This window comes from Balaenoptera physalus, assembly GCF_965194825.1.
Source record: "Balaenoptera physalus genome assembly, contig: HAP1_SCAFFOLD_1856, whole genome shotgun sequence".
Classification (NCBI taxonomy): Eukaryota; Metazoa; Chordata; class Mammalia; order Artiodactyla; family Balaenopteridae; genus Balaenoptera; species Balaenoptera physalus.
Window position 1 is genome coordinate 2773 of NW_028124947.1, and position 23754 is coordinate 26526.

General features: G+C 38.7%; 1 long non-coding RNA gene across 1 annotated transcript in view; it reads left to right on the top strand.

The window, feature by feature from the left end:
- The first annotated feature begins 1658 nt into the window (after positions 1-1658).
- The window catches only part of LOC309654065, a 39761-nt gene continuing 17665 nt past the window's right edge, over positions 1659-23754 (top strand). Inside the window, exon 1 of the long non-coding RNA XR_014259794.1 lies at positions 1659-1833. This is a non-coding gene — a long non-coding RNA (uncharacterized lncRNA). The remainder of the gene's footprint in view (positions 1834-23754) is intronic.

Sequence of the window (23754 nt, forward strand, 5' to 3'; positions counted from 1 at the left end):
TCCTTGTGTTTGTTTATAGGGGAGGAAGCTGAGGTCCAAGTTGCTCGACTGTCTAGGACCAGACCTGGAGCTCAGTTCCTGACTCCCTGGGGCCTGCTCATTCCACTACCCCGAAGCCATCCCACTAGGTGACCGCTTCACAGCCTCACTTCCTGCTTTATATTTACATGAGTGTATTTAAGGGAAGGGAAAACAGAGTGGTGGCTCACCATTTCTTTTTTTTCTTTTTTCTTTTCTTTTTTGTTTTTTTGCCACACCGCATGGCTTGTGGGATCTTAGTTTCCTGACCAGGGATTGAACCCGTGCCCCCTGCAGTGGGAGTGCGGAGTTCTAACCACTGGACCACCAGGGAATTCCCACACCATTTCTGACATGCATGTTAGAAGTCAGAAGGGACCAGCAAGAGAGAGGCTGTTAGGCAGGATTAGGTATGGTGGAGTAACAGAACAACCCCAAATAAGTGAATTAAGTTTATTTCTTTTATGGCAAAGCTCAGACATGGCTCCCCAGGGCTGGAATGGGCTCCATAGTGTCAGAGGCCCAGGCTCCTTCCACTTTGTTTCCACCCTGCAGGGGTTTCACGCCCACAGCTACTTCCTGATCCAAGATGGCTGCTGAATGTCAGTTATCACACCTACATTCCAGCTAGGAGGGAGGAGGGAGGGCAAGGAGTACACACCCCTCTCAATAGAACCTTTTGAAAACTGCACATAGCACTTCTTGGCCAGAATTCACTTACAGGGCTATACCCAGCACGTAGGGAAGGTGGAATGCCAGCCAAAGTCAGGATTCTAGTCCTGTGGAAGAAGAGAGAAGAGATACTGGGGTTGGCTGGCAGTCTCTGTCGTGGAGACGTGTGGACTGGATTCTGACTACATCAGTTCATCTTCTTTATTCAGCAAATATTTATTAACTGTCTACCGTGTTCCTAGGGACCGAGAAAGCAGAGAGAAAACAGACACAATCCCAGTCCTGAAGACATGTACCTACACAGGGAGACAGACACTAACCAAACACAAACACAGTTGTATAAACTGTGATGCGTGCTGTGAAGGAAAAGCACACCGTGTGCTGTGAGAGAGTGTAGCAGGGATGTGACCAAGCCTGGGGGTTGGGATCGGGTCAGAGAAGCTTGGCCCCAGGAAGTGACATTTGAGCTGAGAGCTGGAGAGTGAGTAAAGTGAAGAGTATTCCAGATGAGGGAAGAGCACGGGCAAAGGCAGGCCGGGAGGCAGGAGTGAGCCCTGATGGAGGAACGGAGGGCCGCCAGTCATCTTGGAGCAAGAGGAAGAGGTGGGAGAGTAGGGAAGAGTCAGGGTCAGACCAAGGGGGACCCTGGAGGCAGGGTGAGCACCTGTCCTGGTTTGCCTGAGACCAAGGATGTCCTCAGACAGGGAGCTTTTCAGCACTAAAACTGGGGGAGCCCCAGGCAAGCCAGGAGGAGTTGGTCAGCCTCCCCGGAGGTCACATTAGTAGTTGGGTTCCTTTATTATTATTTTTTTTTTTTTTTAAATACCACAAACAGTGGTTTTTAAATTAATTTATTTATTTTATTATTTATTTTTGGCTGTGTTGGGTCTTTGTTTCTGTGCGAGGGCTTTCTCTAGTTGCGGCGAGCGGGGGCCACTCTTCATCGCGGTGCGCGGGCCTCTCACTGTCGCGGCCTCTCTTGTTGCAGGGCACAGGCTCCAGACGCGCAGGCTCAGTAGTTGTGGCTCACGGGCCCAGTTGCTCCGCGGCACGTGGGATCTTCCCAGACCAGGGCTCGAACCCGTGTCCCCTGCATTGGCGGGCAGATTCTCAACCACTGCGCCACCAGGGAAGCCCAACATGGTATGTTTTAATTTCAAATTTCATTGACTTATTAAATGAATGTGTGTTTATATTTATATGTACGGTATATATACAAAATACATATATATGTATGTATAGCATATACACAAAAATATATACTAAACCATGAATCCTGTGACCTTGTTATAGTCCTTTATTATTTCTATAATTTTCCAAAATTATATTTTTCTGCAGAGACAATCATGTCATCTGCAAGTATAGACAGCTTTATTTAATCCTTTCCAAGCCAAATACTTTCTCTTTTTTTTTTTTTTTCTTGTTTTAAAGTACTAGCTAAAAATCTCAGTAAAACGGAGAGTAGGAAGAGTAAAAGAGAATATCTTTCCTTTTTTCTGGATTTTAGTGAGAAAGTTTTCAACTTCTTAACATGATATATAAATATTTTTATTTCACGTAATGCTTGTGTCTGGTTTTGGTATTATGGTAATGCTGACCTCATAGAATGAGTTTCCTCAGCTTCTGTTTTCTGGAAGAGATTGTGGTAATTGGCACCCTTTCTTTTGATTTGGTAAAATTCACCGGTGACTATCTGAACTGAAGGTTTCTTTTTTGGAAGGTTTTTGATTATTGATACAATTTTTTTTTAATAGATATGGGCCTGATCAGATTACCTGTCTCTCCTTGTGTAAGTTTTAAGCATTTGTGTCTGTGAAGAAATCATTCTGTTTCATCTAAATTATAGAGTTCTGCTTGTTGTTCTTTACTGCCTTTTTAACATTCATGAAACAGGTCAGGATGACGTCTCTTTGATTTCTGATATTGGTAATTATTTTTTCTTTTCTTTTCTTTTTCTGTTAACCTGGCTAGAGGTTTATCAGTTTTGCTGGTCTTTTCAAAGAAGTTTTTGGTTTCATTGATTTTCTCTACTAAAGTTTTCAGTTTCAGTAACTTATGCTCACATATGTATTATTTCTTTTTACTTTCTGCTTACACTAATATTAAATTGTTCTTCATTCTCTAGTTTCCTGAGGTGGAGCTCAGATTACTGATTATAGATCTTTCTTCTTTCTGAATATATGCACTTAATTTTCCTCTCAGCACTGCTTTCTCTGTATCTACAATTTTTTTTTAATTTTTAATTCTATATAATTGCTTTTTAAAATTCCTCTTGAGACTTTTCTCTGTGATCCACATGAGCTTGAGAAAAATGTATATTTCATTGTTGTTGAGTGGAGTAGTCTATAAATGCCAATTATATTAGTTTGATTGCTATTACTGTCCAGGTCAAGTCTATCCTTACTGATTCTGTACCTACTTGATCTATCAGTTTTTGCTTCACATATATTGAAAGCTTGATGTCAGATTCCACAACTTTAGGAGTTTTATGTCTTTTTGGAGAATTGATACTTTTATTAATATGTAATGTCCCACCTTTTCCTTGGTATTTTTAATTAAAAAAAAATTTTTTTTTAACATCTTTATTGGAGTATAATTGCTCTACAATGTTGTGTTAGTTTCTGCTGTATAACAAAGTGAATCAGCTATATGCATACATATATCCCCGTATCTCCTCCCTCTTGCATCTCCCTCCCACCCTCCCTATCCCACCCCTCTAGGTGGTCACAAAGCACCGAGCTGATCTCCCTGTGCTATGCGGCTGCTTCCCACCAGCTATCTATTTTACATTTGGTAGTGTATGTATGTCCATGACACTCTCTCACTTCGTCTCAGCTTACCCCCACTGGAATGGTTTTGACCCAGAAAGAATGTCACCAATAAACAGTCTCAGTATGAAACAAGATAGAGAACAACCCCTCAGGGAGCTGACTGTAAGGCTGGAGGCAAGGCCCCTCCTACACTTTTCTTCACTCCCACATGGAGCAAAAGACTCAGTTATGTGTTTATTCCAAATCTTGTAAAGCAGCACTGGCTGTAGGGGCTAACCCTGCCCTTTGTTTCCAGGTGTCCCAAGCTGATTCTTAAATCAGCTTTGTTGAAATTAATATGCCTACTCCAAAGTTTTTAGTTTAGTATTAACTTCATATGCCTTTCTTATTCCCTTTCCATTGTTTGAATTATTGGAATTTATTTTTAGCATAGTTTTGAGCTTGCAGAAAAATTGAGCAGAATGTTCAGAGTTCCCATATACTCCCCCTCCCACTCCTTCCCTTGCCCTCATTATTAACATCTTGCCTTGGTGTGGTAAGCATGTTAAAATTGAACCTACATTGATACATTGTTATAAAATAAAGTCAGTTATTTTAAGGGCTCACATTCTTTGTGATCTACAGTTCTGTGGGTTTTGTCAAAGGCATGATGTTATGTACCCACCATTACCACCACATCATGTGGAATAGTTTTACTGCCCTAAAAATCCTGTCTGCTCTAGCTGTTCATCCTTCCCTCTTCCCCTCCCCAATCCCTGGCAGATTGTTCTTTTTTTCACTGTGAATGTGATAAATTCGAGATTTTCTCCAAATATATTATGGCAGATTATACTCCAACACGTGGAAGCGAAGTATTATCACAGTAGTTTTTTTTCAAATATAATCAGACTGGGTTTATGCCTCTCCTACAAAGATTGATCATAATAAAGTATATTGTCTCTAACACTTGTTCACCTGAGTTTGGATTATATAAGAACTACTGAAATAGGCCACCAATCTTCCAACTCTTGTGCTAGAAAGAGCCTCTTTTTTTTTTTTTTGTCTAAACCATACTAGCCTCTAATGAATTCAGCCAATTAAAGGAACTAAAGGTTTCTTTTCTCATTGTTCCTATGATCTATATACTCTGTGTGCCTACAAGATGCCAGTATTAAGAGTTCATTCCTTGCATATTCTCTGTCCATCACCACTGCCCTATGCTATGAGGAAGTGCTTCTTCTCCACCCCTCACTTGGGTTACAGAAGGATTAGTCTGTATAACCACTTACTCTAGGCTAAGTGAGGTCTTTGAGTGCCTCATAAGGCCTCTTTAGCCATAGTTCTTGATGCTCTCGACTTATTGGCATGTTCATAGGAGTTTTTGTGGAAATGTAGTTACCTGGAAGTGCTGAGGTGTCTGTTCGCTTGTTTGAAACTTGAGTAACGTAAACACCTTGTTCTTCTGCTTAATCCCCAAGGATTGACATGGGGATGGTTCAATTTCACCTTTTAGTATATTCAGTAGACTAACGCAGCAATGTGCTGTGTTCTCCTTCAATAGTCCTTGTTGCTCCCATTTACTACCCACATGGTAAGAAAGCTGTCCTACATGTTTATCTCAAACTTACATGGAGAAATTTGAGAAGAGTCAATTAGTAGAACCATCCATAATGTCAACTACTAGTAAGGGTCTGTAGAGGCAAACATAGATACATATATCCATATCTGTCTGTCTGTCTGTCTATCTATCTATCTATCTATCTATCTATATCTCCTCTGGAAATTTTTTTCCGTGATACATTAGTTGGTGGGAACGAATTTTTCATAGAATATGTAAAGGCCATTCTGTGTGTACATGTTTGTATATATTTCATAATTTTCCATGTATATGTAGATAGAAATCTACACACCAAAGTTCTACTTCATTTATGTAATTATTAAGGTTATTTTTATAATGAAATGTTAAGATTTCAAAGAATTTTTATCTCCTAATTTTCTCCCAAATATTAATTTAATTACATAGGGGAACATGTCATCTAAATTCCTAAATAGTTATATCAATATTGATGCTAAGTTTCAACGCTTTTTTCATCAAGTGTATATATTAATAAGATGTGTGAAATTTTTTAATTCTAGTAATAGCTTTAGGTATAGATTTTTTTTTTTTGATTTCTATGTGTGTGGTGTGTTTTATTATATATTAGTCTCTTAAATCAAATAGAAAACAAAAAGTGGAGCTACAAACCAAAGTTACAACAGTATTAGCTTTTCTCATCGCCCGTCTATCTACTTTTGCCAGAGGTCTTTATTTCTTCATAAGGCTTTGAGCTACTGTGCAGGGTCCTTGACTCCAACCTGAAGAACTCCCTGTGGCAGGCAGGTCTGGTGGTTAAGAACTCTCTCAACTCTTGATTAACTGGGAATGTCTTGATTTCTCCCTCATTTTCGAAGGAAAGTTTTGCTAGATATAGGATTCTTGGTTGACGGTTTCTTTCCTTCAACACTTGAAGTACATTGAGCCATGCCATCTGGCCTCCGAGGCTCCTGATGAGAAATCTGCTCATGACCTTCCTGGCAAATCTTCTCTCAGCTTCATAGAACTTTCATAATGTACCTTATCGTGTCTTATGCGGCAGAACATTTTGTATAGTATCGTGAAGTCAGTTAAGTTGTAACATTATTTTGAGACCAGAATTTAAGGAAAAGGAATTGAATATTTCAAGTGTAGACATTATGAGGTCTTTAAAATTATTACAGATTTTCAAACGAGAAATAAAAAGGCCACTGAAGTATCCTACAGATTTTAATTTATAACAAAGTGAATACCAATGTCTAATAACACACGTAAAGAAAAATTTCTTTGGGATCCTTTTTCCTAAGTGTAAAGGGGCCTTGAACTCAAGAAGTGAGAAAACCCCTGTGGTTTACCCCCAGCTGTGATGCATCCATTTCTTGCTCTGACCTCAGAGTGCACCACTGTGATGTACTTCACAGAGCCCTGTAAAAGGGGCAGCTGGGCCCAGGTTTTTGGTCCTTAGAGCCCAGGAAGCTGCTTTTGGTGACCTGACGGCCTTGGACCTACAGTTAGCTTGTTTTTTCCTTGTTTCTGCCATTTTGTTGATTTGTTTTTCTCTTTTCTCTACTCTTTTTTATTTTTCTCATTTTTCTTTCTTCTTTGCCTTCTTCTCACTTTTCTCTCTTTATCATTTCTTTTAGTTTTACATTTCTTCTTCTCAATTTTATGGTGTTTCTTTTCCATTTCTTCTGCTTTCTTTTCTTCCTTTGTTCTTTTTCTCATTTGTATCTTAATTTTAGTTAGTATTGCTAGATTAGTACAGTTAGCATAGTCAGTACTGTTGGTATAGTTAGCATAGCTGGTGTAGTTAATACTTGATTAGCATAGTTAGTGTAGTTAGTGCTAGTTAGCGCCGTTGGTACAGTTAGCGTAGTTAGCGTTGTTAGTAGAGACAGCACACTTAGCACTGTTAGTACAGTTAGCATTGTTAGTTAGCGTACTTAGCGTTGCTAGGTAGTGCTGTCAGTCAGTGTAGTTAGCAGGTCACCATGATGCAGGGCCTTACAGCCAACTCTGCTGACAAGGAGGCTCATATTGATGGCTTTGAGATCCTCTGCACCATTGGTGAAGGCACCTTCGGTAAAGTGAAGTTGGCGCGGCACATTCTGACCGGGACACAGGTGGCTCTCAAGGTGGTTAAGAAAAGGCGTCAGAGCGTCGCAAGTGCCCAGGCACTTTTCCGGGAAGTGTGCAGTATGAAGCTCCTGAATCACCCCAATATTGTAAAACTGCTGGGGGCGATTAACACAGAGGAGGCATTTATTCTGGTGATGGAGTACCTCAGTGGGGGGGACATGTGCCAGTATTTGAAGATCCATGACCGTATGACAGAGGCGGAGGCCCGAGGCCCGTTCCAGCAGCTGCTCTCCGCCCTGCAGCACTGCCACCAGAGGGGCATCGTGCATCGGGACCTGAAGCCAGAGAACCTCGTCTTTGATTCCAACATGAATATCAAACTTACAGACTTTGGCTTCAGCAACAAGTGTGATGACTCTGGACAAATGGACACAATCTGCGGCACACCCCCTTTCTCTGCCCCGGAAATCTTCCTGGGGCAGAGCTACAGCGGCCCTGCGGTGGACGTGTGGAGCCTGGGAGTAGTGCTCTACGCCATGGTAACTGGGTGCCAGCCCTTTTGGGGAAAAGACTACCAGGAGCTGCGGAAGCAAGTCCTACAAGGGAAATACCACATCCCACCTTATCTGTCTTTGGAGATAAGGGATCTATTACAAAAAATGATTGCCCTCAACCCCAGTGACAGAGGCACCTTACCTGACCTCATGAGGCATGCTTGGTTAAACATGGGCCAGAAGGAGCCACTGCAGCCACCCTGTGAAGAGGACCTGAAGGTGACAACGGTGACGACTCCGGGCTTGACTTGCGACCAGATCCAGGATGCTGGAACAGGCAGTGTGAGCGCCAAGAAACCCCAGGTAGGGGCCTCCATCGTAACTGTGAGGCCCTTCTGTCGCGGGGACCTCAGCGGCAGTGAACTCGAGCCTTCTCCAAGCCCTGTGGTGTCCCCCCTGAAAAGCAGGTGGCTCTACCAGGGAGAAAACGTGCAGCTGCAGGAAGACCAGCAGGCGGGGCAGAAGACCGGTGAGTCTGCCTGTCCCCCACCCAGCCTGCAGTCGAGGACTGCCACCCCCAGCCCAGCCCCCCAGTGTGGCACTGGGACATCCCCCTCCACCAGCAGCAGGATTGGAGCCCCAGAGGGAACCAGCTGCCCCCCGGGTGTGTCCAACACTGGAGGGTCCTCCCACACTGGGCAGCCTGAGAGTGTGTCCTCATCCACTCCCTCTGGCCACAGCCAGAAAAAGCAAGGGGTGGCTAGGAGAATCTGGAACTTTGTTTTGAAACATCTTTGTTGCAAGCTGCCCAGCATGCGGCGTCATAATAAAGTGAGCCCATGTGAACCCCATGCATGACCGAGGCAGGAAGGTCAGGCCGCCGCGCTCCCTGGGGCCCGGTGCAGGGGAAGATGAGGGTGTTCTCTGCGCGGCCTTCAGAAGCATCGTATCCAAGACCCTGGCCAGCTCAGAGGATGGTCCGGAGCAGCCCGGGCGACCGAAGGCGAGGCCACCGTGGCTGCAGGTCTGCCCCTCAACCCCCACCTGGGTGAAACTTCAGAGACTGGACTGTCATTCCTGGGTCACGTCTCCCCTCCCCCACTCTTCTGTCTTCCGTGTTGGTGGGGGAGGGGGATAGTTCTTGTTCCAAGGACTCCTTGGTTCTTCCAATTCTAGTTAATAAACTTGATGCTCGGGCTTCCCTGGTGGCGCAGTGGTTGAGAATCTGCCCGCCAATGCAGGGGACACGGGTTCGAGCCCTGGTCTGGGAAGATCCCATGTGCCGCGGAGCAGCTGGGCCCGTGAGCCACAATTACTGAGCCTGTGCATCTGGAGCCTGTGCTCCGCAACAAGAGAGGCCGCGACAGTGAGAGGCCCGCGCACCGCGATGAAGAGTGGCCCCCGCTTGCCACAACTAGAGAAAGCCCTAGCACAGAAACTAAGACCCAACACAGCCATAAATAAATAAATAAATACTTTACAAAACAAAAAACAAAAAAAACTTGATGCTCCAGAAAGATGTATCACACCCTGCTTTGCATCTGCTGTGATGTATAGTGCTCAGGGAGACACCTAGAAAGACAGAAGCTGAGAGATTGGAGTGTGGATGCAATAATAGAGTTACTAGGAATGGGAGAAGTACAATTTAAACTCAATTAGTGGGGCGCACACTTCCACTCCAGCACAACGCAGTGCTTTACATGTTTACATGGCCCCAAGGTATTATAGGACACATTCCCATTAGCTCTGTTGCTTCTGGGCCGTGCTCAGGAACTAGGTCAATACAGATGCTCCTGGGTGGGGATCCAGCGTCCACGTTGCTCAGTTCCATCCTTTTCCATAAGCCCGAGCTCACCCCCAGCCTCCTCCCCACAAACAGGTGGAGGTCGGCTCACGACTCTCACAATCCTCAGGTTCTTCCAACCTGCTTTCATCCTTGGGGAAAACCAGCCTGTTGTTGGCTTGTCTTTCCCAAAGTTATCATCCTCTTTATTTCTAACGTGGAACACCTACCTCTTTATTCAATTTCAGATTTTATAAAATACTGGAAAAGTCTTTGGCTTTAAGCTGCTTTTTTCTGCTTTCCTACAACAAATGTCCATTGAGAAAGAAAACAAAATCATTACCTAATTGAAATTGTAGGAGCAAATATATGTAGAAAAAATATATATACCTTAATCCTGTCCCATTTGTATAGGTATTTCTGATCAGTGCCATTTGTATAGCTTCACTATTAATTGTCAATTCCTTTGGGGTAACCTGGAGTCCCTACTGAAATGCAAACATTCTCTGAGAAAACAGCACTGCTATTACCACTTAACTATGCTTTAAGGTAAATTAATTTGTCAGCTTTGTTGGTCTGACCACTGACAGTCACTAGACTGCAGCTCGTTAAGATTGGTTATAAAATGTGTTTTGCTGGAGGGCGGGGGAGAGGAAGTTTCTGAGCCCAGTTGATATTCTCAGACGAATTCACAGTGTGGTCTTGGGGGCTGTTCCTGTCTCTGGAATAGAAGCGGCCAGAGAGTGAAGAATTACAAGAACATTTACTTCCTTCATTTCCTCTTTAGTTCTAAATATATCTCAATTTCCAAAAATAAAAGGCTATGTAATATATTTCCAGTTTTTCTTTATTAATAGGATCAGTAAATAATTAATAAAAGCAAATTAAAAGTGAACTTGTCACAAAGGGAACAATCCTTTGTCTGACATTAGTGAACAGCCTGGTTTTTAATATAAAATATTTTATAAAGGCAAATTATGCTGAGTTGCACTCAGGGTAATTAACTTTTCAGATGCAGTAGCTTTAAACTATTTATGTTGCTTGAAAATAATCACTTGTAAGCAATTTGTTTCAATTTTATAAACTAGGGCCAGTTATTATAGGTATTACAGAAGCAGTAATTGCTATTCAGCAGGGTGACGCTTTGCTCTGTCCTCTCAGCGACTCCTGGTTGGAGATACGGGGGCCCAGGACGACGGTAGGGAATTTGTAGCTGCTTTGCTTTTAACATCATTGTGTGAAGGCTGCAAGAGACTAGCTTATAAACTACGAGAGTCAGGCAAAGAGTTTGAACCTACACTATAAAATCCTGTAGTTCTACCCTCTTTACAATATCTGGCAAATCATTCATTTCACTAGGTTTATAGAGAGCCATTTAGTAAAATGAAATGGGTATCCTATGGGTAAAGATTTAATGTCTAGTGCAATCTAGGGCATTATAGTGCTACCTTCCAGCTCTTCTCTCCCAGTGTCTTATACTGGAGGTAGTGATGTGCACATATCTATTCATAGTTCCTCATTCCAATGAACTGTAAGGTCTTGAAATTGAAGGCATGACTTAGCAAAACTTTTTTCAAGGAGCAGGCACACAGCATATGAGTGCTGATTACATTTCATAATTAAATTCATTTTTTTTCTAATATAAACATTGAATTTCTCCTTAGCTGTCATACTAAGAAGGCCTTGCAACTCACAAGATTTGACAAATAACTCACCTCGTTGATTACATATTTATTTGCGTATTACTTTTTACCTGATATGAGAAAGAACACAGCTAAATACAGTTGTACTGGGAGTTTTGTACACATGTGGAGGGATGAAAGAGAAAGGGTGTCGCTAACAATGGATTCTGACAGCAAGAGGGAGGCAGGAGGTCCTTAAGGACAATCCCTATTATTAGTTAGTGGTGGAGCTGAGGGGGGTCTGTATTCCAGTGATGTTTGTTTTTGTTCTGTTTTTATCCTCATAATTGTGTATCTGAGCAGCAACCCCCTGATTGGTTTTGTATTGGTTATTAATTATTTACTAATTATTAATTATTAATACAACCTCTGTATATATTTTGTAAAATTTATCTATATTTTATAAAACATATTTTATGTTATTTATTAGATAAAACTTTTTGTAATCTTGTAAAAAACATTAGCAAGGGTTAAAATGATCATCCAATTTTTTTTCTCTATAGTAAATATAACAGGGACTTTTGGAAGAAAGAACCATTTTAATGTGTGTAATCTTCCTAAACTGTATATGTGGGAATCCATATGAAAATGCCAGGCTGGCCAAACTTACTAGATACATAAATACATACTCGTTAAAATGTTGAATGATGGTTCAAAATCATGGCTCAGTTTGGAACCATGACTAGAAAGAGCTAGGAGAATGGCAGTTAGAGAAATACTTAGTATTTCTAAAGGGATGTGGGGCACAGTACCTCTTAAACATGGCATGCCCAAGAGTCACATGAAAAGGAATTGTAGTAAAGGGGTTTTGACTTTTCAGTTCTCATTCAAGATTATAAACCAACTCTGGAATCATATGTGAACCATACCTAATCCTTGCTTGTTGCTCAACCTATTGTGTCTAACTCTGAGAAGCAGATTTCAGAGGGACAAAGGGAAAGAAGTTTGCAACACTAGGCCTATGAATTAAGCCCTGCTTAGTTCTCCTCTTTGATTTTACTGTGTACTGATATAGTATACGTCAAAGCGTTTTATATAATCTGCACACCAAATAATTCACACTGAAATGTAGTTATGGCACTAAAAATATCTTGCCAGAAGCCATTCTCCACAGAAGAGGAGTGAATGTGTGTTCCCAAACTTAACTTAAAGTGATAACCTTATAAAATCCTTTGAATATCGGATGTGACTGGTGTGTAAACTAGATAGTGTCCTATTCAAAGATGCTTCAGGGTGTTTCCTGAAATAGATGTACTTATTTGGATTGGCTGTATTTTCTGTCACTCCCTGTCTGAATTACAGGAAGCGCTTCATCGTTAGGTGACCTGATTTGACCCCAGTTCCTCTCCCACAACTTCTCTATATGGTAGCCAGAATTGTCATTAACAAACAGAAGTTCAGTCTTTCTAAATTAGCTCCCATTTCACTCTGAATATAAACCAAACTCTTCAAAGTGACTTAAAAGCCCCACATGATTACCCCTCCCTTAGTTCTCAGACATCTCACATCACTGAGATGCAGCGGGAGCTCCGGTTCACCTTCTGCTTCTCCGGTGACACTAGCTTCATAGCTTTCTCCAAACATACCAGACAAGTTCCACATTTAGGATTTTGCTCTGACTCTGAATGGGTCAATTTTCCCCAGATATCTTCATGGGTGAAGTCCCTCACTTCTTCAAATTTTTGGCTCAACTATCACCAAAAGGAGGTCTACCCATACCAGCCTAAGTAAAAGTATAATCCACCCCCAGGCCCCGCCTACAATTGAAAACCCTTTCCTTGTTCTTTCATTCCATAAGGCTCATTGCCTTTTAATGTAAAATATCATTTATGTGTCCATGTTTATCATTATCTGCTGCCCCGTCGCTTCTAGAATATAAGCTCCACAAAGGCAGGCATCTTTGTTTGATTCACTAAAGTATCTTTGGAAAGTGAAATAAAACCTGGCTCATTGTGGGCCATCAATACATTTTTTTTTTTTAAGTTGAATTAAATGAAAAGGAGACAGGAACAAATCACGTTTTGGCCTACATGTAAATGATAGCATTAAATTGTCAGTTGTCCTTGGAAACAATTGGAGAAAAGTTAGAAAATCTTTTTTTTCCCCCCTTTAAAAATCAGCAAATTGTATAGAATTGAGAATTGACCTTGGAGCAATTTAGAATCCATGTGTTGTTTGAATTTTGACTAAGCAATGTCTTTAAGTTCACCAGATTAATCAAGCAAACAAACCTGAGTCTAAATGCAGACTTCCTTACGAAGTAGATATTAAATGATCTTGCAAGTATAGGAGGGAACTGCTCCCAGGAGTGGGGTTGACCGGTGTCAGAAGCTAATAAAGGTTTGAATATTAAAATAAATAGAATTAAATTAAATTCAGCATTAATGATCATGAACAATGAAGTAAGTTTCCAATGCTATATATCAGAAAGACCTTCATAAGAAAAAATGTCATTTGATTAGTTTCAATAAGCTTTATTATGCTCAACAAATCAAGGGATGATCTACTTAATTTTTCATATTAAAAGTTTGTAATTTTCATCTAGTTTAATGTTCACAGGCTTTCAGAATTTTTGTTCACTTGATATTTTTTAATTAAATCCTTAGGTTGTGAAGTTTTTCCCTTCAAGTAAAATCTTCCTTGCATTTTACAAATAAAAGTTACCTGTTGCAATATTCAAATAACATATATTATGCCTCTGCTCCATCAGCATATTGACAGATTTGCTGCTGAGACATAATGGGTTGTTCTCTTGGTTAAGTCTTAAACTATACTGAGTATTACATATGAAAAACTGCAAGTAGTGATTTGATAGAATGTCCTCACCTTCTTTTTCCTGTCCTTTCTTTATGTTTCATTATGAGGAATTGAAATATAACCCTAAGCAAGACCCCGTTGCAAAATCATTCCTTTCCCTTTTGAGTAATGATTTTCTGGTAGTGAAAATGTGAAATAATGAAAAGGTTAGAATATGCTTTAATTCATTCTTGCAAAGGTTATGATTACATCATTATTTGGGTCAAAATCAAATCATTGCTTCCATTCTTCATATGTTAGACAGATTAGTGTCAGATAAGTACAGCATAGTATTTGTGTCAACACTTAAGGATAATATGTTATTGTAAACCTTTATTAATCTTAATGACTTTCAAATGTACCTCGTGCTTGAATATTTATTTCTTTAAATGTCAACTCACCTTTTAAGCTATTGCTCATGTAAAACAAAAAGCAATCTACCTAGACTCAGGAAATGTTTCTCATGTGGCTGTTTAAACATAGCAACCAGGATGTAAAGAGTTTGAAAATCAATTACATGCTTTCAGAATCTAATCAGCAACACTTGATTGGAAGTATCAACCCACAAGTACAGAAAAAGGAAATCGCTTCAATAAACGTCACTGATATTTCCTAGCATTTTGTACTTCGGTACCAACAGGAAACTAAGAAATGTTGCTAGGATGTTAGCGTCAAATGTTTCAGCCTTCATGACCATTCATTTTCAATATATTTAATTCATTCAAACAAGTAAGGATTAGCGTCATAGTAAACTGTCACCAGTCTATGAATAAGCAAGTACACCTATGTCTCTTACCCCCCTGGGACAATTACACCCTCTACATGGGTCTGTATTATTATCTCTGAAACTTTCCAGTTGCATTACTGTCACCCATGTGCTTGAAAATCCAGGTTTACTGTCAAACCATAATAATACAAAGAGATTTAATCTTTTGAACTGTAAACTATATTAAATCTAATAATAGGCATGAAGAAAAAAATCCACACCACATGTCAATTAAAACTTCCTAATTTGAACATATGTATGGTACACTTCTATTAAATTTTTGTTTGTTTTCTCAAAGGATTATTATGTTCTGTATACTTAAATCTAAAATGTTGCTATCTCACAGTCTTAATAAATAATACTCTATGGCTCCTTATTAACTTTAAATGATTTTTAAATTTTAAAACTGATGAAATGTTTAATTTTATTTTTATTACTATTTTTTATCCTGGAGGGACACTTGAGAAACTGGTCAAGTCTCAGAAAATCTCTATGTTAAAAAAAAAAATCTCTATAGAACACTATACATAAGAATGATTAGTAATTGTAGATATCATAGCCTGCAAATAATTTTCAGTGATCTTTTAATTAGACAACATTTTCCTCTAGGTCTGTGTATTTTGGCCAATGCATAAATTCTAGTTTTATATTTAGTTTTCTCTTCTCTTCCCACAAAGAACACCGACTCTAATGAAAATTATTAATGTAGGAATAGGAAATTGCAGCTTCTTCCTCCCTTTTTTCGTTAAAAAAGCTCTGCTCGATACTGTTTCTTTATCTAACTAGGCCTAAATATAACAAATTACTACTATACGATATTCTAGTGAGGTATGTTTTCTGGCATATAACATGTAAAATAGTAGGGCTTTTTGGCTTGATGTAGTTCAGTGATTTAAGTTGAATAAAGAAAAGGTGGATATATTTTCTGGAAAAATAAATATATAAAAAGCAGATACTAGAGGGGAGTTAACACTTAGAAACAGAGAAAACCACAGGGTAAAAGGTGAGTTTCTCATTTGTTTTGCTTTTAGCCTGAGACTACTCCAGAGTTACATCTGACAGGGAGGCTAAAGCTTCAATAGAAATCAGCCTCATTCTTGTGGAGAACTAGAAGACAGAGTTCAGGGCAGTCATAGCTTCTGGAATCTGAAGGTGAAAATGGCAGAAAGTACAGAGTTAGGGAGGAGAAGCCCCAAACTCTGTGTATAAATTTTACCCAAATATCTGACTGACCCCTGAACCAGACAAGCATGGGACTGACTTCAAAAAAGCCAGCTACAGCTCAAAGAAGAGAACGTAAATTTAGCTGCCTCCCGTTTCAAAGCAACCATTCAAAGCAAATGGATTTCAAAGCAACCATTTTAACTACTCATCACATCACAATATTCTTCTTCTTCTCTCAAAGTCACATTTTGAGGCTGAGAAGATTCAGAGAAAGGAACCCTTCTTAATCATATACCTGTATTTAAAGGAAGGGGGAAAAAACTGCACAATTTTGTTGGTCAGATCTTCCAGTTGGCTTACAATAAGTCTTAAGACTTATTGATATTCACTCTATCTCTGATTCCCAAACAGCAATAGGAGGATTTCAAGATTTCATTTTACAGCATGACTTTTGTATTTAGTTTCTGTAAACTCCAAAAATCTTATGCTTGAAGAAAAAATATTTTCTCCAGGGTCTGGTGGAGACTTGTGCAACTGGATAATGTCATGACAAATGACTGTTAAGTGGACTAGTTTCTGCAACCCTTTTTCATCTTCAAAGCACTCAGCAAAATCTGCTTTATTTTAGTGTTATTAAAGGACTTCAGAAAACATTTCAGAAGAGCTGAAAATAACACCTGTCAAGCTGAATTGGGGGATGGGGATATCTGGATAGATTCTCTAGACAGATGATCCTGAAGAATTTGTCTGTGCTGGAGCCCTGGAATCCTCAGAGTTCACAGAGGTGACTCACCAGTCCTTCCTAGTGAAAGCTAACAGTTTATGCCTGACAGAGAACACTGTAGTAGCCTCTCTCACAAGGGCAACAGGTGACCACCTTTCCTCGAGAGATTCATTTCTTCTCCCGTGGGTCACAGGCTGGGAATTAACATTAAATTGCAACCTAATCCAACTGGAATGTGTTGATAAGAAAGAGCATACACACTTATAGAGGAGATATAAGAATTAGCTTATATTAGCAGGAGTTGAAGGAATGACCCAGGGATTGCACTTTGGGGGTACTTGCTGAGTAGGCCAGAATATAAGACTGCATAAGCAAGAATTCTCAGGACATGAGGATTGAACACTCAGGCAAGGGCCCCAGAAAATAGAGCTATCTCAACACTCTAGAAGAATGAAGAAAGAAATGTCCCATGTTGAGCAACAGACATAGCTGAGTTGCCATGACAGAATAAAGAGGCTACAGGAAGAGAGAAAGCTGGATAGAATAAATTACGTGAGTCCAGAAAACCTACCAGAGGAGAGGTTTTCAGGAGGAGCCAGAATACATACCATTCGCCAGGGCCATCCAAACTGCATTGATGAGCGGCATCGGCAACACAACAGGTTAAGTGGTAGCGCTCTTGCGTAAGGCTGAGTTGATGACAAGGGAGGCAGTAACAAACTTGGAATTGTTAATCTATGGATCTCAAAATAACAGGAGTGACCTCCAATGTCAGAAAAGCAGCTAAGGTTCATGTGACCTAAAGGTGGTGGTAAAGATAGTGAGCATCGTGTTCCAAAGGGCAAAAGAGACAGGCAGCCAGCTTGGGTGCTGTTAACGTCTGCAGCAAGAAAATGGCACGCATGGCGGAGCAGAAAGAGAACAGTAGTCACTCCAGGAAAAAGTCATAATTCTCTACTCAGTTTCTGGAACTGTGTCTATTTGAAGATCCATAGCTCATATATTGGTGAAGAGCCAGATAGCTAGAACAAAGGGTTTTTTGCAACAATGCAGTCAGTACATATGACAAGGATTTCTTCAGTTCTTCCGCAGAGAGACATATGGCCTTTTCCTTAGGTGACAGTAAATTAAGGAGAGAGCTACAGTTTGATTCTGAAGGCTGTCTGCTGGCAGAATTCCCTTAAGAGGCTAATTAGCTATGGCCCACCCATATTATAGAGGGTAATCCGTTTTACTCAAAGTTTACCGATTTAAAGGTTAATCTCATCTAAAAAATACCCTCAGAGAAACATCTAGAATAATATTTGACCAAATATCTGGTTGCCGTGGCCTAACTAAATTGATACAGAAAAGTAACTATTCCTTTATGTAATATTTTTTCTGTCTTCATTTTCTCCTTCCTCTTCTCTCTGTTCTCTTCTTTCTCCTTCTCCTTCTTCTTAATATCCTTATGCCTTTGTTTGTGTAGAAAGGAGATTAAGAGGTAATAACCAAGAAAGATACATGCAAACACTAATCAACTGCATTCTTATGGTAACCTATAAAGATCAAACTGTGAGAAATCATGATTATTATAAAATAGTGTTATTAATCATGACACAGAGGTTTTGTGTGAAATGAATATTTTGATTTTATATTTTTCACATGCTGATTCTTAATTTACTTCCCAATTAACTTACAAAGTTTTTCAGTTTTTGACGGCAACGATGATTTTTTTTTTAAAAAGTGTTACTCATAGTTTTCCTGACAGCAATATGCAAGAAAAATGCTATGTTTGATAAGTCTGAAACTTACTTAAAAGATTGCAATCTTTACTTCTGTGTTCTCTGTTAAATGTCAGCTATGTTTGGCCATTTACTTAGAGCTAAAATGAGTAGTCAGTTAACCTGATAAGATATAATTCACAGTGCATTTTTCAAGATGATCTGAGGGAGAGTCAGGTGAGGTCCCCAAAGCAAGTTGTGCATTCCATCCTGTTGTTTCATATACTGAGAACTGTTGTTTCGTGAAGAAAAATTCAATCTACGCTTTTTATTATTTAGTTTTCTTGTTATGTAAAGACATGCAATAATATTTAGAAAGGGCTAATTTCTACCTCATGCACTTCTTTGGAAAAGAAGAAGTATGGAATGACAAAACCCTAAACTTTTAGCTAGTTGGCATGACTTACTGATGGGAAAATTTTGATACATTCATTTAACTAAGAAGTATTTTTTGTGTATACTATATCAGGTCAGGCACTGTGCTATACAATGAAATTATGGTAAATATAAGGTACATTGTGTGCTTCCTCTTAAAGCTTGTAGACTATGGAAAAGAGATAGAAATAAAAATGTCAAAACCATTATTATAGAATGGGAAGTACGGGGTGTTATTCCCTGGGCCCCTAATGAAGAGTCAGGGAGCTTGATTTATTCAAGTATAATGGAATATTTAGAAGACAGGAAAAAATATTCCTGTATCAATTGGTAGAGAAGTCACTAGTATTTTTGTGTCTAGGAGAAAATGCAAACTATCTTTTGGATTACCATTCTTTTTCAGACTTTTCCATGGCCTGGCCCCTTCTCAGTGATGCTGACTGAAAGGGATTAGGGATCTTTTTGCCCCAGAAAAAGTTACAACAGTGGTGGCAATAGCTAGAACAGATAGTGTTGCATCCTGTTGCAGATACTCCTTGAGAGGAGGGGATGATGTTATCACAGATTATGAACCTGGTATCTTCTCTTTGGACGAAAAACATGATTAGAACCTCTTTCTAGATTGTCCAGAATGAAGTCCACTCACATTAAAGGCTCCAAAGACCTCAGAGGGGAACTCACGAGGAAGCAAGAGGGCATCTTTATTTGAGATCCAGAAATATCTCCAGGCCCTGTTGGTTTGTCTAGATTATTCCTCTGTGGTTATGTTTTGAGTCTTTGCAGCACCAGGCACCCAGGCACAGTGGCAGACCCCCAAAACAGAGACTGGATGTGACTGTGCATAAGAGTTCTAGCCTTGGACAATAAGCGTGAGCCTTTGTGGGACCCTAGAGAATCTTTCCAGGAATATGACTCACTGGATGAATCATCAAAATAGAGACCAAGATTCACTAGAGTGTGCTAGACATTTTTTTTCCAGTTAAGGTTTATTGGAACTCTGTGGTCTAATTTACAATGCTCCAATCTTCCAGCAGTCAAGGAAAATTTTTGCAGCTGATATTTTTGTAATTTGGAGCTTCCGGCAAAGGGAGGCAGCTTCCATCCAGACGTGCCCCTTGGGGTTTTGGACTCCCTGGGGTTTTAATGACCCTGACATAACTAGTAGGTACGCTGCTTTTATTTTTTGTTTTGTTTCTGTTGTTTTGGTTGTTGTTTTGTTTTGAAGACAAGGTGTTAGAAACCACAAACACTTTTTTGTTTAATTTTTGTTGAAAGAGGGTAAGATTTAACTGGGTTGGAGATATACACTATCCATTGGGGTGGGAAAAATTACTTTAAAGTTTTTTAATACAATATATATATATATATGTATAGATATATAGACACATACATACTACTGTATTTGAGGGAGATCTGATTATTGTTATAGTAACCTCTAAATACCTGATCAAGTATTTCAAAATGATTTGCTCAGTGGTCTGTTTAAAATTGTAATTTGAGTTTTTCTTTATAATGAAAATTCCCTGTAAATATTTCCTCTATGTCTGTATTTAGAAAGTGTTATTTTTGAAAATTAATTATACACGAGTAGACCTGTATGTTTATGTTACCTGAAAGATTGATTATAGTAGGTCTATCTATACATTAGACTAAGCATTGAGGGGATGAATATCCTTGTCTGAAGTTTCCAAATCACATCAAAGAAATAGAGCAAAAAATATATATGTAATTAACAATGATACAAAAATATTGGTCACTTTTTACATTTCATAAAGAATCATGGCTACAGATGATTTTAAAGTATTATTACTATTTTTAATTTCAGGCAGTTTTTTTTTTATTGGAGTATAGTTAATTTACAGTGTTGTGTGAGTTACAAGTGTAGCAAAGTAACATTTTTTTTGTAATACAGTTTATTACAAAATATTGAGTATCGTTCTTTGTAGTATACATAGGTCCTTGTTGTTTATCTATCTTATATATAGTAGTATGTATATGTTACTCCCAACTTCATAATTTATTCCTCCCCCCCACATTTCCCCTTTGGTAACCATAAGTTTGTTTTCCCCTTTGGTAACCATAAGTTTGTTTTCTTTATCTGTGAGTTGGTTTCTGTTTGGTAAATCAGTTCATGTGTATCATTTTTTCTTTTTTTAAGTTCCACACTCTAGTGATATCATATGGTATTTGTCTTTCTCTGTCTGACTTAACTTCACTTAGTATGATTAACTCTAGTTCCATCCATGTTGCTGAAAATGGCATTATTTCATCTTTTTCATGTCTGAGTAGTGTTCCGTTTTATATATATATATATATATATATATATGTGTGTGTATATGTATATATGTATATATATATACATACATACATATATATATATACACATATATATATATATACACACACACACATATATATATTTATACCACATCTTCTTTGTCCATTCATCTGTCGATAGATATTCAGGCTGCTTCCATGTCCTGGCTACTGTAAATAGTGCTGCAGTGAACACTGGGGTGCATGCATCTTTTTGAATTATGGTTTTCTCCAGATATGTGCCCAGAAGTGGGATTGCTGGATCATATGGTAGTTCTATTTTTAGTTGTTTAAGGAACCTCCATACTGTTCTGCATAGTGGCTGTACCATTTTACATTCCCACCAACCGTGTAAGAGGGTTCCCTTTTCTCCACACCCTCTCCAGCATTTATTGTTTGTAGACCTTTTGATTATGGCCATTCTCACTGGTGCGAGGTGGTTCCTCATTGTAGTTTTGATTTACCTTTCTCTAATAATTAGCGATTTGAGCATCTTTTCATGTGCCTGTTGGCCATCTCTATGTCTTCTTGGGAGAAATGTCTATTTAGATCTTCTGCAATTTTTTTCATTGAGTTTTTCTTTTTATATTGAGCTGTGTAAGCTGTTTGTATATTTTAGAGTTTAATCCCTCATGGGTTACATCGTTTGCAAATATTTTCTCCCATTCTGTAGGCTCTTTTCGTTTTGTTTATGGTTTCCTTTGCTGTGCAAAAGATTTTCAGTTTAACTAAGTCCCATTTGTTTACTTTTGTTTCTATTTTCATTGCTCTAGGAGGTGGTTCCAAAAAGATTTTGCTACAATTTATGTCAAAGTGTCTTCTGCCTATGTTTTCCTCTAGGAGTTTTATAGTATCCATTCTTACATTTAGGTCTTTAACTCATTTTAAGATTATTTTTGCGTATGATGTTAAAGAATGTTCAATTTCATTCTTTTACATGTAGCTGTCCAGTTTTCCCAGCACCACTTATTGAAGAGGCTGTCTTTTCTCTACTGCATATTCTTGCCTTTGTTGTCATAGATTAATTGACCATAGGTGGCTGGGTCTACTTCGGGGCTCTCTTTCCTGTTCCATTGATCTATATTTCTGTTTTGTGCCAGTACCATGTTGTTTTCATGACTGTAACTTTGTAGTATGGTCTGAAGTCAGGAAGTCTGTTACCTCCAGCTCCGTTTTTCTTTCTTAAAGTTGGTGTGGCTAATAGGGGTCTTTGTGTTTTCATACAAATTAAAAAATTTTTTGTTCTAGTTCTGTGAAAAATGCCATTGGTCATTTGATAGGGATTGCGTCGAATCTGTGGATTGTCTTGGGTCATATGATCATTTTAACAATATTGATTCTTCCAGTCCAAGAACATGGTATATCATTCCAACTGTTTGTGTCATGTTTAATTTCTTTAATCAGCATCTTATGGTGTTCAGAGTACAGTTCTTTTGTCTCCTTAGGTAAGTTTGTTCTTAGGTATTTCATTTCTTTTGATGTGATGGTAAATAGGATTGTTTCCTTAATTTTTCTTTCTGATCTTTTGTTGGCTTTAAGTGGGCTTTAATGCTTCAGTTCCCCCCTATACTCCTCGTCTAACCACACACCTGGGGGGGCCTTCAGGCAGATTTTTTTAAAGCTATTTGAATGTATATTCAAGGGCAGCAACAAATCTCTCATCCTTGGATTTAATACATCTTTTTATTGCATTATAGATGAATTTACTTTACAAGATAGTTACTTACCTTTGCTGTGATAGATTCACCAGTTCTTTTATAATAAGTTTGGTTCAGCTCAGCATCTAAATTCTACAAAATTAGTCTTGCTCATGTCCATTTAGATGAGCGCCTGATTAAAGTACAATGGCAGTCTGACTTCTTAATATAAACCTTTACATTTTTTTATAGGAAAGTTTTACACAGTTTAACACAATAAAATTTGATGCCATTCAAACACTATATATTTGTCTTAGTTTATGTTTTCATTATGATGTGCTTGAGTTCTAAGGTTTGTGTAAGTGTATAAAGATTTCTAGTAGCATTTTCCCCAGAATAGTATTTTAATTTTTATAAGGAACTTGAAAATTAATAGTTAGTATATGAGGAGAAACATGTGAAGAATAAAGAGGTGAATAAAGATGAAAAATTAAAAATTGAGGATAATAATGAGGATGTGAACTAAAACACTGGCTGCATTGTCTACTATGAATAATTTTCCAGACTTTACTGAGTATATCCATGTTTTCTCATTCTTCTCAAACATTGTAAGGGATTTCTTTCTTTTAAATCTCTCAGTAATTATTCTTGTTATCCTCTACTAGTGACTTATGAAATAAATTTCTCCTGCCGTTATTTGATTTTCTCTGTTTCATTAACCTCTTCCTGTGTATTGGATCATCACATCAACATTCAAATATGCTCTAGAATCTCTTACCTCAAATAGAAAAAAAAAAAAAAAAAAAGACAGTAAAAATATTAGTTAGATCTCTGAAATAAATGTCTGGTCTAGAAAATAACTTAATGATAGGAATTCTGGCACAGACATCACCTTCTTAAGTCCAGGGAAATGTCTTTCTTTTATTTTTTCCTCCTCTAACACATTACTGTGCATTGTCTTATTGGAACAAGCTACTAAATCTCTCCAACCCTTCAACGTGTCATTGAATTCATATTCTGCAACTTCCTGTCCCAATAATGTTAATCTCACCATTTCTTTTATCCCTTGTTTGATTATCTAGAAAGTAAAGATAATATCTGTAGCAGACATAAGTGGTTGCCTACCTGACTTTCAATCTCCCTACTTGGTTATTTTGTTCAT